The following is a 16,279-nucleotide window of genomic DNA, read 5'->3' as shown; positions in this document are numbered from 1 at the left end:
CCAGTGTCATCATTAACATGTCACTTTCCTAGTCACTGTCAAATGCCTGCTTTAAAAAATCAGCAATATCTTTTACGTATGATAGTAAACATTCCACAAATGTTCTAGGGAAGTGGTCAATAAATCTTGGTTTATTTTCAAATAAACTGCCTTGTGCAGCTTTGATAGGTCTCCCTTGTGGTTCCTCTGAACTTTTATTTATTTTTGGTATCAGATAGAATATCGGTAATTTGTGAAAACCACTTTTCAAGAATCTAAATTCATCATCAGTGATTCATTCTTTCTTGTGTCACTTTCTCCAATCTTCATAGTACTCATTTATAATTCTTTTATTGCCTTTTAGGCTGAAAAAAACAGATATTGACTAACATTTATACTTTTCTGATAACCCTTCATTTTAATTTATAACAAATGCCATCTTTCAACTGCCGGTAGACTTCCATCTTATACATGATTTTAGACCATAGTACTTCATTTCCTATTTTATCTGTATTCCTTACGGTATAATTTCTAGTCTCAGACAACTTCATAACTAGACCATCAATTTCCTTCACTAACCTTCTCTTCCTTTTACCTTGTTTTACATTCTTCTGTCAGTTTTTTAAATCATTAATAACGGTTTTGGAAACGTGTTGATACTATCATATGTGATCTGTGGTATGTATGAAGACTTAAGTCCAAAATATGAACCTCCATATTCAGATATATTGACTCTCATTATTTCTTCCTCATCAACATTCTCTACAGAACTCCTCTCCATTTTTTTTATCTTCTAAAAGAATCGACATTCACATTAAATTAACATCTTCAACTAGTAAATTACTCGGTGTGATGAATCCTAAATCACTTTACTGATTTATATATTACATTTTTTGATTGTTCCTCAAATAGCTGCATCAACCTTAATTTTCCTGTCAATACATATACATCTAGTCTAGCTTGTGTGCAATCAAAATTAATTCTTGACAAAAACGAGAGTCCCATCGATAACATTTGAGTTTCAGCCATGGATAAAGTCTCTTCCTTTAAAGTTATTAACGTGTTGATGTCCCCCATCATTTGTTGCTACTCCTCATATTCCTTGTGCTCATCCTTCTGTACCTTCTCTTCCCTTAACCCCCCTCCTTTGTTTGCTTTTGTGCCTGGTTTTACTCTGCCACTCCCTGGTCTGTGATTTGTCCTTCTGTCCATTAAGTTAGAAAAGATGTATATTTATTCATAGGAAAATTAAAGTTGATGAAACTATTTGAGTTAACTCTTTCTATACCTGTATTGCCCATGATCAGGGAATTGAGGTGTGTACCTTCTTCCTCAATAGTATATCCACAATGTTGAGACTTATGATGTATTATTGCCAAGAGGAGAACACATGTTTCTTGGTAATACATACAATCGAGAAATGTAAGCCACTGCAATGGGCACCCACGTTGCCCCCACCTTTGCAAAACTTTTTATGGACTGGTAGGTGAAGCAGGTGGTCTGGACAGAGAAGAACAATCACTATACCTTTCATATCATTTTATGAGTGAGATATATTGATGGTCTCTTCCATACTTGTGTCAGGAAAAGGAACCATGTAGAGGAATTAATCTGGAAATTAAAGCATAACTAGCTGAATCTGAGTTTCACGGATAAAATCAGTAGTAAGACTGTTAGATACCTGGATATACACATATAAGTACATCAGAAGAAAAACCTTCATCAGCAGACTATATTGCAAAGAGACTACATAAAGATTGTCACCATCATAGAGGCTTGAAATGGAGCCTTGCCTAAAGGGTCTTATTAATTATGTATGTGAATTAATAGAAAACAAAAACTGAGTATCGACATTGGAACAAACTAAATCTTAGATTTTCATTTTAAAGAAATACAAAGAAGTCTAAAATTAAAGGAAAGATTTTAAAGAAAAGATAATTTTAACAGCTTTTAGGGTTCATCAATGGGTGTAATTTAAGAATTAGAGATGAGTTTAGTTTAGCCCTGGTGAGGAGTTTTTAGGGGGTAAGAATGGATTGGTCTAAGGAGTTGAGTGTGGGTCAGGGATAGATGATATTTAGAGGTGGTCAGGGATCCGCTAATGAAATGCATATTAAGTAATTGTTTCACGATGTAAATGATATAAATACAAAACAATAACCCCTGGAGTAAAGCACTAAAATGAATAGCTCCTAGAAAAATGTATCTGAAAGACCTGCAACCATTGCATTTACACCTCAAAACATAAGCATGCAAAAGCTAATTAAAAAAAAAAGCATTCTATGAATTAGGTTTTGATGAAATGGTAAATGCTATTCAGCCTACAAATTTCCATTAAACCGATTAGGTGAAATAGTTTATCAGTAATTCATTCCATAAAAGCGTCTTTCCACTAAATCACATACAACGCTTATTAAGGATAAATTGAAGTTGCTCCTATGACAGTCTATTGCACTAGGAGGTTTCGGACCTCCTTAACAGATTCCAAAAGAGGGGTTACCCCCAATAAGGTACTATGGGAGAAAATGCAAGGCTAAACAACGTAATGATCTGCTCTTTTTTGAGAAAAGAATTTACATCCAAAAACATTTTGTTCAGATTCATCATGGATCACAATAGTAAATCTGTTATTTAGAGACATATAATGATAACACATAGGAGTATTCTTAGATTTGAGACCTGTAATTGGTCTTTACATAGCCATCACATACAGAAAAACATTAAATTGATGAGATATTGTCGAACACAGCGATTTTGCTGAACATACACAAACAACTTGTGACTTTCACAAGTGCAGGAACTGCAATGCCTGTAAACACATTCATAAATGACACACATACTCATTACCTACGGGCATTAAAAAAATTACTAAATTCATTACATATGCTTCTGAATTCTGTTTTTTACAAAGCAAATTAGGCAGTGGACCACTCAAGACCTTTGGAAGCACCAACTCAAATATCGCCAGTTATTTAAGTAAACTCAATCTTTCATGTAGCGTGCAACAAACAAATACTCCCTGCCCTGAGAGTATATCCCAAATCCTTGGGAAAAGTCAGTATTAAATCAAACTTTGGAGTGCACAGCCAGTCAATTCCAAATCTCCACCATGTGTGGTTAATAAAGTTTGTGCGCTTGAATATTTTCCACAATAAGGGACGCTGTATCCATAAATGCCTCAAAAGTTCACATTTCTTTAATAATCCAATAAGATACCAGCCAACGCGTTTCGTTCCGTCAAGCGGAACTTCTTCAGGGCGCAAAAGATGTTGGAATGGGGTGTAATTGTAGTCCCCCAACGTTGATAAATGGTAGACGAAGTAAGTCCAGAAGCAAGGATATTTGTTTAATCCGTTTCCTCTGTGTACTTTGGTATTCCTCGCAAATATGCTGTCCCTGGCCAGTAATTTCAGGATAAATGGTAACGATGTAACGTATACCTTATGATTTCCACAAGTATCTTATTTTATTTCCACATCATAATTTTTCCATTGGCATTATTTTCGTTTGTTTTTCTTATTCCCCATATGGCATTAACCTTGAAACCAGTAACGTGCACGTCCTGCACCGTTATGCGAGTCTAACTTCTGAATCGTCTGTCGACTCTAAATTTCCGAAATAGAATTGGCGCGCGGAAGAAGGAGACGCCGGCTGAGGGTTCTATATTTTGACCCTGAGAGGTGACTGCCTCTAAATATCTCGAAATTTAGAGTCGACAGACGATTCAGAAGTTAGACTCGCATAACGGTGCAGGACGTGCACGTTACTGGTTTCAAGGTTAATGCCATATGGGGAATAAGAAAAACAAACGAAAATAATGCCAATGGAAAAATTATGATGTGGAAATAAAATAAGATACTTGTGGAAATCATAAGGTATACGTTACATCGTTACCATTTATCCTGAAATTACTGGCCAGGGACAGCATATTTGCGAGGAATACCAAAGTACACAGAGGAAACGGATTAAACAAATATCCTTGCTTCTGGACTTACTTCGTCTACCATTTATCAACGTTGGGGGACTACAATTACACCCCATTCCAACATCTTTTGCGCCCTGAAGAAGTTCCGCTTGACGGAACGAAACGCGTTGGCTGGTATCTTATTGGATTATTAAAGAAATTTGAACTTTTGTGGCATTTATGGATACAGCGTCCCTTATTGTGGAAAATATTCAAGCGCACAAACTTTATTAACCACACATGGTGGAGATTTGGAATTGACTGGCTGTGCACTCCAAAGTTTGATTTAATGCTTCTGAATTCTGTGTTTACAGTTTAATATACCCATGCAAGCTCAGATATGGAGAAAGTACTATTTTTCAACTCGGGTAAAGGATCTTTGGGCAGCAGAGTGTTATCCAGAGAACAGAGCAGAAAGAGGCAGAATAAAAGTCAGGAACAAGCAGAAAGAGGCAAGATAATGGCCAGCAAAGAACAGAAAGAGATCAAATAAAGGTCAGAAATGAGCAGGGAGGCAAAGCAAAGGTCGGAAACAAGTTGAAAGAGGCAGAATAAAGGTCAGCAAAAAGCAGAAAGAGGCAGAATAAAGGTCAGCAACAAGCAGAAAGAGGCAAAATAAAGGTGTGAAACGAGCTAAAAGAGGCAGAATAAAGGTCTGCAAAGAGCAGAAAGAAGCATGATAAAGGTGAAAAGCGGGCTTAAAGAGGCAGAAAAGAAGTCAGAAATGAGTGGAAAGAGACAGAATAGAGGACAAAAACGAGAAGCAAAGAGGCAGAATAGAGGGCAGAAATGAGCATAAAGAGGTAATATAGAGATCATAAAGAGGCAAAATAAAGGTCAGAAACGAGTAGAAAGAGGCTAAATAAACGTCGGAAACAAGCAGAAAGAGGCAGAATAAAGATCAGCAATGAGCAGAAAGAGGCAAAATAAAGGTCAGAAATGAGTAGAAAGAGGCAAAATAAACATCAGAAATGGGTAGAAGGAGGCAGAATAAGGGTCAGCAATGAACCGAAAGAGGCAAAATAAAGGTGTGAAATGAGCAGAAAGAGGCAAAATAAAGGTCAGCAAAGAGCAGAAAGAGGCATGATAAAGGTGAGAAGCAAACAGTAAAAGGCACAATAGAGGTCAGAAGTGAGCACACAAAGGCAGAAAAGAGGTCAGAAATGAACAGCAAAATGCAAAATAAAGGTCAGAAACGAGTGGAAAGAGGCAAAATAAACATCGGAAATGAGCAGAAAGAGGCAGAATAAAGATCAGCAGTGAGCAGAAAGAGGCAAAATGAAAGTGTAAAATGACTAGAAAGAGGCAGAATAAAGGTCAGCAACTAGCAGAAAGAGGCATGATAAAGGTGAGAAGCGAGTAGTAAAAGGCAGAATAGAGGTCAGAAACTAGCAGAAATAGGTAAAATACATGTCAGAAATGAACAGGAAGAGGAAAAGTGAAGGTCAGGACCGAGCAGAAAGGGGAAAAACAAAAGGTCAGAAGTGGGTGAGTGCTAAACTCTGCTCTGCCAGTGTTTGCAGAGTGCTTGAGCAAGGGGGCGGGGCATCCAACAAGGTCTCAGCAATCCAGCTGTGGAGGACTTACTTGTGGCAACAATAGTAGTTGTTGACTCCCAACGACCCTCAGCAGCCAAGAGTACTTTATCCCACAAACATTAGTGTGCCAGAAGGCCTCTTTGCAGAATGGTCAAAAAGGGGGCAGGACCTTCAACCAGGTCTCAGCAATCCTGTTGTGGGGAACCTACTTGTGACAACAATAGGGGTTTTTAGCCCCCAATGACCAACAGCAGGCACAGGCAGCTCACCCCCAACCTGTGCTGTGCCAGGAGGTGCATTTGCAGAGTGGTTGAGAAAGGGGGTGGGGACTCCGACGAGGTCTCAGCAATCCCACTGTGGTGGACTTACTTGTGGCAACAGTAGGGGTTCTTGGCCTCCAATGATCTGCAGCAGCTCAGGGGAGTTCATCCCCCAAACAGAAATGCACTATGAGGTGTATTTGCAGAGTGATGGACCATATCATGAGTGATGTGAGGTTATAAGCAGTACATTGGAGGGGTTTAAGATATAATTAGCTAGGTAACTATGACTGCTCAATTTCACTGGTTTTGTGATAGCCCATCTCCAGGCGATGTGTCTTCCTGAGATAGGGTGGTAGGAGGAGTTATCACTGACACCTGAATAGAGCTGTGCCTGTCCTCACATAAAGCTGTCTCCATCCCCCCTGTAGTGTGTCTGGAGCCACGTCAGGGAAAGGCAGTCTTGTGCACTACAAAGACTTTATACTTTGAAGTTTGCCTATTTCAAATGCAGAAACTGGTATTACCACTGGAGCTGTGACACCATAACTTCAGAACACTTCTGGACTATGAGGAGATTCTGCCAAGAAGAAGAGCTGGAGAATCTGGAGGAGCGGAACTGCCATTCTGCTTGCTGCAGTGTTGTGCTGACCAGCTTCTTTCTGATTCTGTCCTGGACAGTTAAAGGACTGGACTTTGCTTTCTTCATCCTGCTTGCCAAGGTTCTCCAAGGGCTTGTGTGTGCTTGCCTCCTGTTGGAAGTCTCAGGGAGATCAAAGACTTCATCCACATCTAGCCAGCATTTGGACTCTCTTGCTGTGAGTCCTGCCATGCCAAAAGGTACCAAACGAGTCCTTGGCCTTTGGAACTGAGTGTTTGTTCTGTAACTCAAAGAAAAGCAACCCAGACACATTCATTGGCACAGCCGCCTGCACCAAAGCCATGGTCACTGCCAGTGGCGAATATGCGTCCTTAATACGCATTCCTTCACTCCGCATGCAATTACAACGCGGTTGTTACAACAACTGTGTTGTAACAATGCATACTATTACCCCTCAAGTCGTAACAACACCATGGCTGAGGGCACTACTCATTAAGAGCATGACGCATCTCTCCATCTCACAGAGTTGCCCCAGGTCTACCGATGACAGCGCTTCTGCATTGATGCTGCACCACTGCCTGGACTGAAACCATTGCGGTACAAAAGGGGGTGGTGATGGACGGAGCATCTGAACCAATCAAACACTCACACCCAGTCAAAAGATCTGGGTTTGATCCATCACCGTTCTTTAGCCCACTCTGCCACCCCAGTTCAGAAATGGCTATATGCAAATCAGTCAGACCCTGTGCCTCATGGGAACAGTCCAGCCGAACTGCCAAGCCATGCCTTCCCTGGACCGGAAACAAGCTTCCGAGGACCCCCTTTTGTACCGCTTTTGGCCGCCATGAGGGTGGCAGGGTATGCTCAGACGTGAGTCCCTTGCTCACTTTGCCACTGGATTCAAGCAAGCCGGGCTGAAGACCGCTGGAATGCCAGAAACCGGTCCTCGGAAGCTTGTTTCCGGTCCAGGGAAGACATGGCTTGGAGGTTCAGGCTGGACTGTTCCCATGAGGCACAGGGTCAGACTGATTTGCATATAGCCATGTCTGAACTGGGGTGGCAGAGTGGGCTAAAGAACAGTGATGGATTAAACCCAGATCTTTTGACTGGGTGTGAGTGTTTGATTGATTCAGATGCTGCGTCCATCACCACCCCCTTTTGTACCGCTTTTGGCCGCCATAAGTGTGGCAGGGTATGCTCAGACATGAGTCCCTTGCTCACTTTGCCATTGGATTCAAGCAAGCCGGGCTGAAGACGGCCGGAATGCCAGAAACCAGTCCTCGGAAGCTTGTTTCCGGTCCAGGGAAGACATGGCTTGGCGGTTCGGGCTGGACTGTTCGCATGAGGCACAGGGTCAGACTGATTTGCATATAGCCATGTCTGAACTGGGGTGGCAGAGTGGGCTAAAGAACGGTGATGGATTAAACCCAGATCTTTTGACTGGGTGTGAGTGTTTGATTGATTCAGATGCTCCGTCCATCACCACCCCCTTTCGTACCGTTTTTGCCGCCATAAGTGTGGCAGGGTATGCTCAGACGTGAGTCCCTTGCTCACTTTGCCACTGGATTCAAGCAAGCCGGGCTGAAGACGGCTGGAATGCCAGAAACTGGTCCTCGGAAGCTTGTTTCCGGTCCAGGGAAGACATGGCTTGGCGGTTCAGGCTGGACTGTTCCCATGAGGCACAGGGTCAGACTGATTTGCATATAGCCATGTCTGAACTGGGGTGGCAGAGTGGGCTAAAGAACGGTGATAGATTAAACCCAGATCTTTTGACTGGGTGTGAGTGTTTGATTGATTCAAATGCTCCGTCCATCACCACCCCCTTTTGTACCGCTTTTAGCTGCCATAAGTGTGGCAGGGTATGCTCAGACGTGAGTCCCTTGCTCACTTTGCCACTGGATTCAAGCAAGCCGGGCTGAAGACGGCTGGAATGCCAGAAACCGGTCCTCGGAAGCTTGTTTCCGGTCCAGGGAAGACATGGCTTGGTGGCTCGGGCTGGACTGTTCCCATGAGGCACAGGGTCAGACTGATTTGCATATAGCCATGTCTGAACTGGGGTGGCAAAGTGGGCTAAAGAACGGTGATGGATTAAACCCATATCTTTTGACTGGGTGTGAGTGTTTGATTGATTCAGATGCTCCGTCCATCACCACCCCCTTTTGGACTGAAACCATTGTCACTGCTTGTGAAGAGCACAATGCATTGACTGAGACAACATTGCAGCCCTGATGCCTGCTGATGCCAGCTCTCCTTACTTTTACATCATGGAGATTGATCAGCAATGCATATGACTTCAAGGTCTCACCAACTTCTGCACCGAGTTCCGGAACTGACACCGATGCCAACAACACTTCCTCTTCGGATTTCATCGCAAGGTTCCTGAGGCATCTTCATTCCTAAAGGTACTGTTTTGCAGGTCTTCTCAATGCTGCACCACTGAGCAGTTGGATGTGTGTTGTTCATGACACTGTGATAGCCCCAGTTGGCACTACCGACCACAAGAAACTGTATTTTTGTTTTTTTCTTGCAAAATTCATATCTTTACTTTTGTATCTTTTTATCTTGATTTATTCAGAAAAAGTTTGCATAATTTTCTATACTGCTGTGGTGTCCATTTGTACTGTTTTTGTATTGTTTTCACTGTGTTACTGTGTGTGTGTTTTGTACAAATGCTTTACACATTGCCTCTGAAATAAGTCTGACTGCTCCTGCCAAGCTACCAAGTGAGTGAGTGCAATTTATCTTAGCTGTGCAATCCCCTTACCCTGACTAGACTAAGTGTCTCTACTTGGACAGGGTGCAGGCCACTGCCAACTAGAGTACCCCATTCCTAACACTGAGACTTACCTCAAACCGTTTCCCACCTTGCATGTGTGCTGTTCAGTTCACTTTTCTGATGCTAAACCTTGTCTACTTTTTTAAGTAAATAGGGCTTAGCATCGGAAACCTTGGATGGTTGCATAGAAACACCACCCATAGAAAGCCCCCTTGGCGCCAAGTAATGCAAAGCATCACAATTTTCAAGTGTTTTCCAACTTTAAACAAGTTTGGTGCTGGAAAGTAGGTTAGTAATAACCACCTAGACAAAATTATTTTATGTCACTTTGGTGATGTAAACATGGCACTAAAACAAATACCCCTCATTATCAGGATTGTACTGGAGGCAATGGGGTTTGAAAATTAGACAGATAGATAGAGAGCCGCCTGTCCTGGCTTTCAATAGTAAATATCAGTGAAGTTAGGATGTTTGGAAAATAAAAACATTCTCTCTTCTGTCTTGGCCAAGTGTTCAGGTGTTTTTCCTATACAAGTTCTTCAACAATGCTCATGGTTGCTGTTTAGTATTTTTATAGTTAAGTCTCCCAAGGGGATTGCTGCAATTCTCAACCCTATGGGGCATATTATCAAGGGATTTATCTCTTTAAAAGCCAAGAAAGCGGAGATAAAATTATCTCCCTATTACCTAGCTGTCGGTAACACCAGTTAGCGACAGCTAGTAGGAGATAGCGACCATCTTGGGCCACGCTTTGCATGTCAGAGATATTTATCACTAATGACATGCAAAGTGGGCGTGCCAAGATGTTAGCGACTGGAAACAGTCGCTAACATCGCTATCTCCTATTACCAGCTTTTGGAGATATTTGCGCTAAGCGCGAATATCTCCAAAAGCTAACACCTGCCCTGAGCAGTTCTTAGCCATGTTATCCAATGGGAGGTGGATAACATGGCTAAGAGCATTAGCTCGGTAATGCATGAATATCGCTGACTTTACAGTGATATTCATGCATTTTGGCCGATTTTTATCGCTTAGGAGATAAACCTTGATAATAGCAAGGCTCCTAAGCGATAAAAATCGCCGCAACACGGCGATAAGATTATTGCCGCTAAGCCAACATAGCGATAACTATCGCTAGTTGTTGGTAATATGCCCCTAAAGTTTGTGCGACCTGGTCTTTGTAACGTTACACCTGAGACTGACAGTCCACCCTGCTGATACATCGGGTCTATGCGAGGAAATTAGATAGAATCAAAACACAGGTAACAACTGGTAACACTCGCAACTTCCATGAAAATAATTTTTCCCAGATGTACATCCTTGTCAAATGCTACAAATTCCTCTGGATTGTATTTCTTTCCATTCTAACAAACATTGCTATTGATTTCTGTAACCCAACCTTTTCCCATCCAGGACTTTATCTGTTCCTCCCTCACCCACAACACTTGCATCACAATGCCTTGTCCCTGCTAAGCAGGCTTCTTATTAATCGCTCTTTATCGCTAGTATCCCACTTCACTTTGAACCTCTGAAATACACTGTTACTTTCTACTTGCCATACAGCCCATTTTAAAATCATCGTCTCCGATTCACATTTCAGACTTTAAAATCAGCATTACTCGAATTTGGTTCATAACTGTGAGAAGTTGGCCTGATATATGATGCTCACTAGTTCTAGTGATCACCTTGTATCATGAAAAGCAACCCTTATGGTGGAGGTTGTAAAGTCAACCTTATAGACAAGCTATCCTAGGGGTAGCATGGACTAAGCAGTCTTAGGCTAAACTCTGTAACGGCATGTGAAGCAAGCTGTTTTACCATACACAATCCCCTTGAATACCAAATGAAAGGACACCACACATATATATATTGAAAATATATATAGATTTATTTCTACAAATATCCCCTATACTCTTTATGAGCACAGAAGCAAATGCGTTAAAACAAAACACAGTTTAAATATACAAAAGTTGCACAAATATGGATGAGCCCTAGGGGCCACCTAAACCATATACTAAAATAGTGGTATAAGAACCACTATGGGGAAAGTGAAGAGGCCTAGGGCCTGGGGAATCGCTGGAGCTGTTCAGGACTAACAGTGATGAAGTCGGGAAAGGCCCGCGGGACTCGGGTGCAGTGCTTAAAGTGCACGCATACACCAATGCAATGTCAATGGTGCGTAAAAGTTACAAAGTTAGTGTTTAAGGAACCTTCCGATGGACCTACAAGGATAAAACTTTAGACACAGGCACTAGAGGTGTACACCAGTGTGGGAACACCGGCGTTGCTGAGTTACCTCACCCACAGGAAGCGGGTGCACAGGTGCGAAGTAGTGTTGGGTTTCGTCGCGCAGGTCGATGGTGCTTGGAGCTGAAGATGCTGCAGGCGGGTCGTCGTGAAGAGTTCGGGTGGATCCAAGGGTGAATCTGAAGAGGTGAAGACCTGAAAGCAGAGGGGACAATGTTCAAAGTCACTAGCCAGTGACTACCGTGGAACCAGGATGGAACCAGGCGATGTCGGGTGCAAACAGGTGATGAAGTGATGATTGTCTCTGCAGCCACGTGGACACGAAGAGGTCAAGGACGTCCAGGAGTCAATCACAAGCTGTCCCACGATGGCTCTCGCTGATGGCGGTGTCGGCAACTTGATTGGAGAAAACAGGCCTTGGTAAAAGCAAGTCATGCAGGAATCGATTCAAGCTTATCACTCGGACCAGCAAGGTCAGAGCGGGTGCTCCTTTTCAGGGGAACAAGGGCCAGTCTGGAGCAACCAGACCAGCGGTGTAAGTTGTAGTTTTCGTCGCCAAGATGGCCATTAGCTGCGTGGCAAGTGACTGGGATGGCGCATCAAGTGGCAAAGTGCAAAAGGGCCCCACGCAGATCGTGGAGATGCTGGGGGGTTGATCTTCGGTGCAAATGCTGCTAGGTGTTAGGGCTTCTCAAACCCCAAAGCACAGCATCAAGGGTGCCTTGGGTGCTGCGCAGTCAGCTCTTCGGGGGTCTTCCAAGATGTCCGGTCCCACGTCTCTCGGTGCCTCCACGGGTCTCTTCTTTGCAGGGACTGTGGATCGGGCTCTGAGATGTCTGGGAGTCTGGGTCTTGTCAGGCTTTGGGCTCGGGCTACGGCGGGAGGCGGCGGCAAAGCAGACATCGAGTTGCTGGTTGGTGCCTGTATTCACAGGGTGGTCACTCCTTGGCCACAAGGGAGATTCTCTTCAGTCTTCTGTGCAGCAGAATGTCGAAGTCCAAGTTTCTTCTGTATTTCAAGTCGAGTTCAGGATGATCTGAAGTCTAAGGACACAGCTCCTACTCTTATTCCAAATCTGGGGGCCGGATCACCTACTAGGTCCCTCCTCTGGGTGGGACCAGGAAGGGGAGTGGTTACACCCCCTTTCCTTTGTCCAGCTTCGTGCCAAGACTGGGGCTGGAAAGCCCCAGCACCGGTTTGAACTGGCATATGCACAGGGACACCTTGTGTGCCCCAGGCCTGTCTGATTCTATTCAGCCCTGTCCTACCCAATACACAAAATCCTGTCTGGGGTGATGCTAGCACCTCCCAAGGCAGGAAACCCTTTGTCCAAGCTGCCGTCGCTGGAAGGACTCCCAGCAGCAGGAGGTCAGACTTGTGTCTGTGGTGGCAGCATCCATTTTGTGATGCTGAGGCTCTGTTTAACTTTAACCGGGGTTCAGGCTAGGTACATGTCGTGTCCCTCTAGAAGGGTGGAATGCTACCCCCGTCGCCAGAACTGGCGAGGGGGTAGTATTCCAATTCGTATGACACCGACATGTTTTTAAAAAGCCAAACCAAAGATAGCATTTAACCGCGAGGTTCATAATGCACTTAAGAGTATATGGTATGGCAGTATCATGGAACAGCTAAAGGACATTGTTCCGAAAGCTGCAGACAGGCTCAGCTCATGCCAGAGCACCATCTCACATATTTCCAAGCACTCTGCCTCCAGGATTGATGAGGCCTTCCATAGGAGTGGCTGAGAGGAACATAGGTGTCCATTTTAGGTTAGGCATAGGCATACTACACCAAAGTAAGGGGTGGTTACACTGACTTACCCCAGCTGAGTGATCAGCCAGTTGTGTCAAATATGGAGGCCAGGCCAGGGGTGGCACAATACGTGCTGCAGCCCCTGGTAGGCCTTGGAAGCACCTATGCCCTGGGTATCTGGGTACACTGTTACAGGGGCCAATAAGGTGAACCAGTTCCAATTTCGTAATGCACCTAAAGTACATTGGCAATAATTTAGAGAGAGAACAGCAGGCTGTGGGTCTGATTAGCAGGCCCACAGCCACATTAAGTCATAAACCAGTGAAGCAAAAAGCAAAAATTTGGGGTGACCATAGGATAGCAAACTCCTACTCTCCTACAATAACACTTTAAAAAAAAATTTCAACTATGTAATATTCGTCTTAGTGCTGTGTGGCATAGTTGGTGTCTGTTCCTGTATACTATATTGAGCTATATTGTATAAATGTACCAAAAACATTTGGAAACTGAAACATTATAAGTGAAAATATTGCAGGATTTGGTTCTAAAAATCTCTGGTCGCAAAATAGCACTTGAATGTCTATGTTCTCATTTAAACTCCATTAAACTGTGTCAAATTGTGTTCAGATTTGAGGCCAATATGTATAATGCCAAAGAAATGGCGAAAACTGCTAATTGGATAACTTGCAATTCATATTTTACTTTCTACGAGATTAAGTTGTGGGATCTGTCAGGGTTAGTCGTAGAGCATGCAATTTGTTTTGGAAATTGAATTTTTCCCTAACACTTTTTTTTAGTTTTTGTCAGTCCCTCCATCCAAGAGGTATATGATAGAGTATCATCTATTTATTTTCCGCGTTAACAGATACATTGCTGCGGCTCTCATAAAGCCCCGTGTGTCCTCATTTTCTGCAATATGCTCAAGGCATTTTGCTTTACTACCAATTGCCTTTTCACTGCCCGTCACTGTAATGCGCGTAAAATGTGTTTTGCTTTGCAATATGTCTAGGGCCTAAAGTAACATATTTACAGTCTGTTAAAAAAAAAAAAGCTATTTGCGGGCGAGTCTATTTGATATTTTTAAAGAGTAAGACAATTTGAAAGTTATCTTGATTTGAAAGCTACCTAGAAAAAAAACATACCAGTTCACATGGATTTATAAGTCACTAATAGAAACATATGATGGTCCCTTATGAAGTGAAAAGAGCAACACTTGTAATTGCTTGCAAGCATGGTGTCGTTTTAATTTATCACCTGGACATAGAATTTAGTGAACCACCCTGGGCATAACACGGGGGCATATTATCAAGGGGGTTTATCTCCGCTTTTTTGGCTTTAAAAGCCAAGAAAGCGGAGATAAAATTATCTCCCTATTACCAAGCTGTCGCTAACACCAGTTAGTGACAGCTAATAGGAGATAGCGACCATCTTGGGCCCCGCTTTGCATGTCAGTGATATTTATCACTAATGACATGCAAAGTGGGCGTGCCAAGATGTTAGCGACTGGAAACAGTCGCTAACATCGCTATCTCCTATTACCAACTTTTGGAGATATTCGCGCTAAGCGCGAATATCTCCAAAAGCTAACACCTGCCCTGAGCAGTTCTTCACCATGTTATCCAATGGGAGGTGGATAACATGGCTAAGAGCATTTGCTCGATAATGCATGAATATCGCTGACTTTTCAGCGATATTCATGCATTGCGGCCGTTTTTTATCGCATTTGCAATAAACCTTGCTAATAGCAAGGTTTATCTGCGATAAAAATCGACGATGTGCGGCGATAATTTTTGTCTCTAAACAAGTTAGAGACAAAAATTATCGCTAGTTGTTGGTAATATGCCCCACGGTTATTAGGCATGGCGCCAACAGGCAAAAGCTTGTACTTCAAATCTTTACCAAAATTCAAGCGAATGAATAGTTTTGTATCACCATTCTCGCTGTGCTGTTGATGATTGCTGTAAAGCCTTAAAGGGATTTCCAAAAATAGTTTACTCTGCTCTAATGTCAGTTGGGCCTCTAACAGACCTTGTCAGTTTATTCTACAGACAAGAAATTAGAATGTAAAGCTCACACTACCAACACATAGTAGTTTTACTGAAAAGCAAATAATATTCACATGTATATATCACAATTAGGCTTTAATAATTGCAGCAATATTTATTCATTTGGTTGTTTCAGGCTTCTTTATAAAATATATTGGGAATAGATTATTTATGATGTGTTCTCGTGCGTGCTGGAGAGGTTTTGACATGGGTCAGCACTGCAAATAATCTTGCTGCGTTGCCCTATGTCAAAATAAAAGGGCAGGAATGCGCCCTATCTGTTAATACGGTGCCTGTTCCTATCCTTTTCTCCTGCACTGGCGCACAATGGGCTGCCATGCACCAACGCAGGCATCCTTGCACCATGGTGCAAGAGTGCCTGCGTTGTGGGGTTGATTGATTTTGTGCAGGAAGGGACCAACACATTCCTGCACAAAATCTATCAATTCAGGCGATTTCCTTTTTCTATTGCAGCACACATAGCAAAAGGAAAAAACGAGGAGAAATTAAAGCATTTCTCCTTGTTACACTTCCCTACCGCCACCCCTGAGGTGGCATTAGATTCTGCCGCTTTCCCAGGTTTCCCAGGTATTGCATCGGCACACCCACAGCAACACCCATGGAACGCCCCTTTCATGATGAACCCTTTCACACAGTGTTCTGCGTGAAAGGAGCACATATTTGCAAGGCCATAAAAAGCCATGTAAAGTGACTTTACGTGGCCTTGTCAAAAATTTGACATTCCGGCAGCGCAAAAGTGCTCATAAATGTGGCCCAATAGTGTGTTTAAGCAAGAAAAAAGAGGGGGTTATTTATGGGAGACTTGCGCTGCCAGAGCATCACTTTTTTTGATGTTCCAGCAACCTAAGCCTCTCGATCATATGAGTGACACAAGGCCTCACTGCGTGGCTTTGCACATCCTCATAGATACGGAGCAAGGCAAAGCAACACAAGTTGCTGCCTTGCCTTGCTCTCAGTCAAGGAGGCATTTATTAGCATTGTGGTGGGTTTACTCACACAGCACCTATGAAATTTGATGCTACCCCAGATTTTCAACATCATGTAAACCTGGGGAAGAACCAAAAATGTACACCGCCACAGAGCAGGCACAGCAAGC

This window comes from Lissotriton helveticus, chromosome 2_1 (assembly GCF_964261635.1).
Source record: "Lissotriton helveticus chromosome 2_1, aLisHel1.1, whole genome shotgun sequence".
In the NCBI taxonomy this organism is placed as follows: Eukaryota; Metazoa; Chordata; class Amphibia; order Caudata; family Salamandridae; genus Lissotriton; species Lissotriton helveticus.
The sequence above is the reverse complement of the archived record's forward strand: the minus strand, read 5'-3'. Positions refer to the sequence as shown.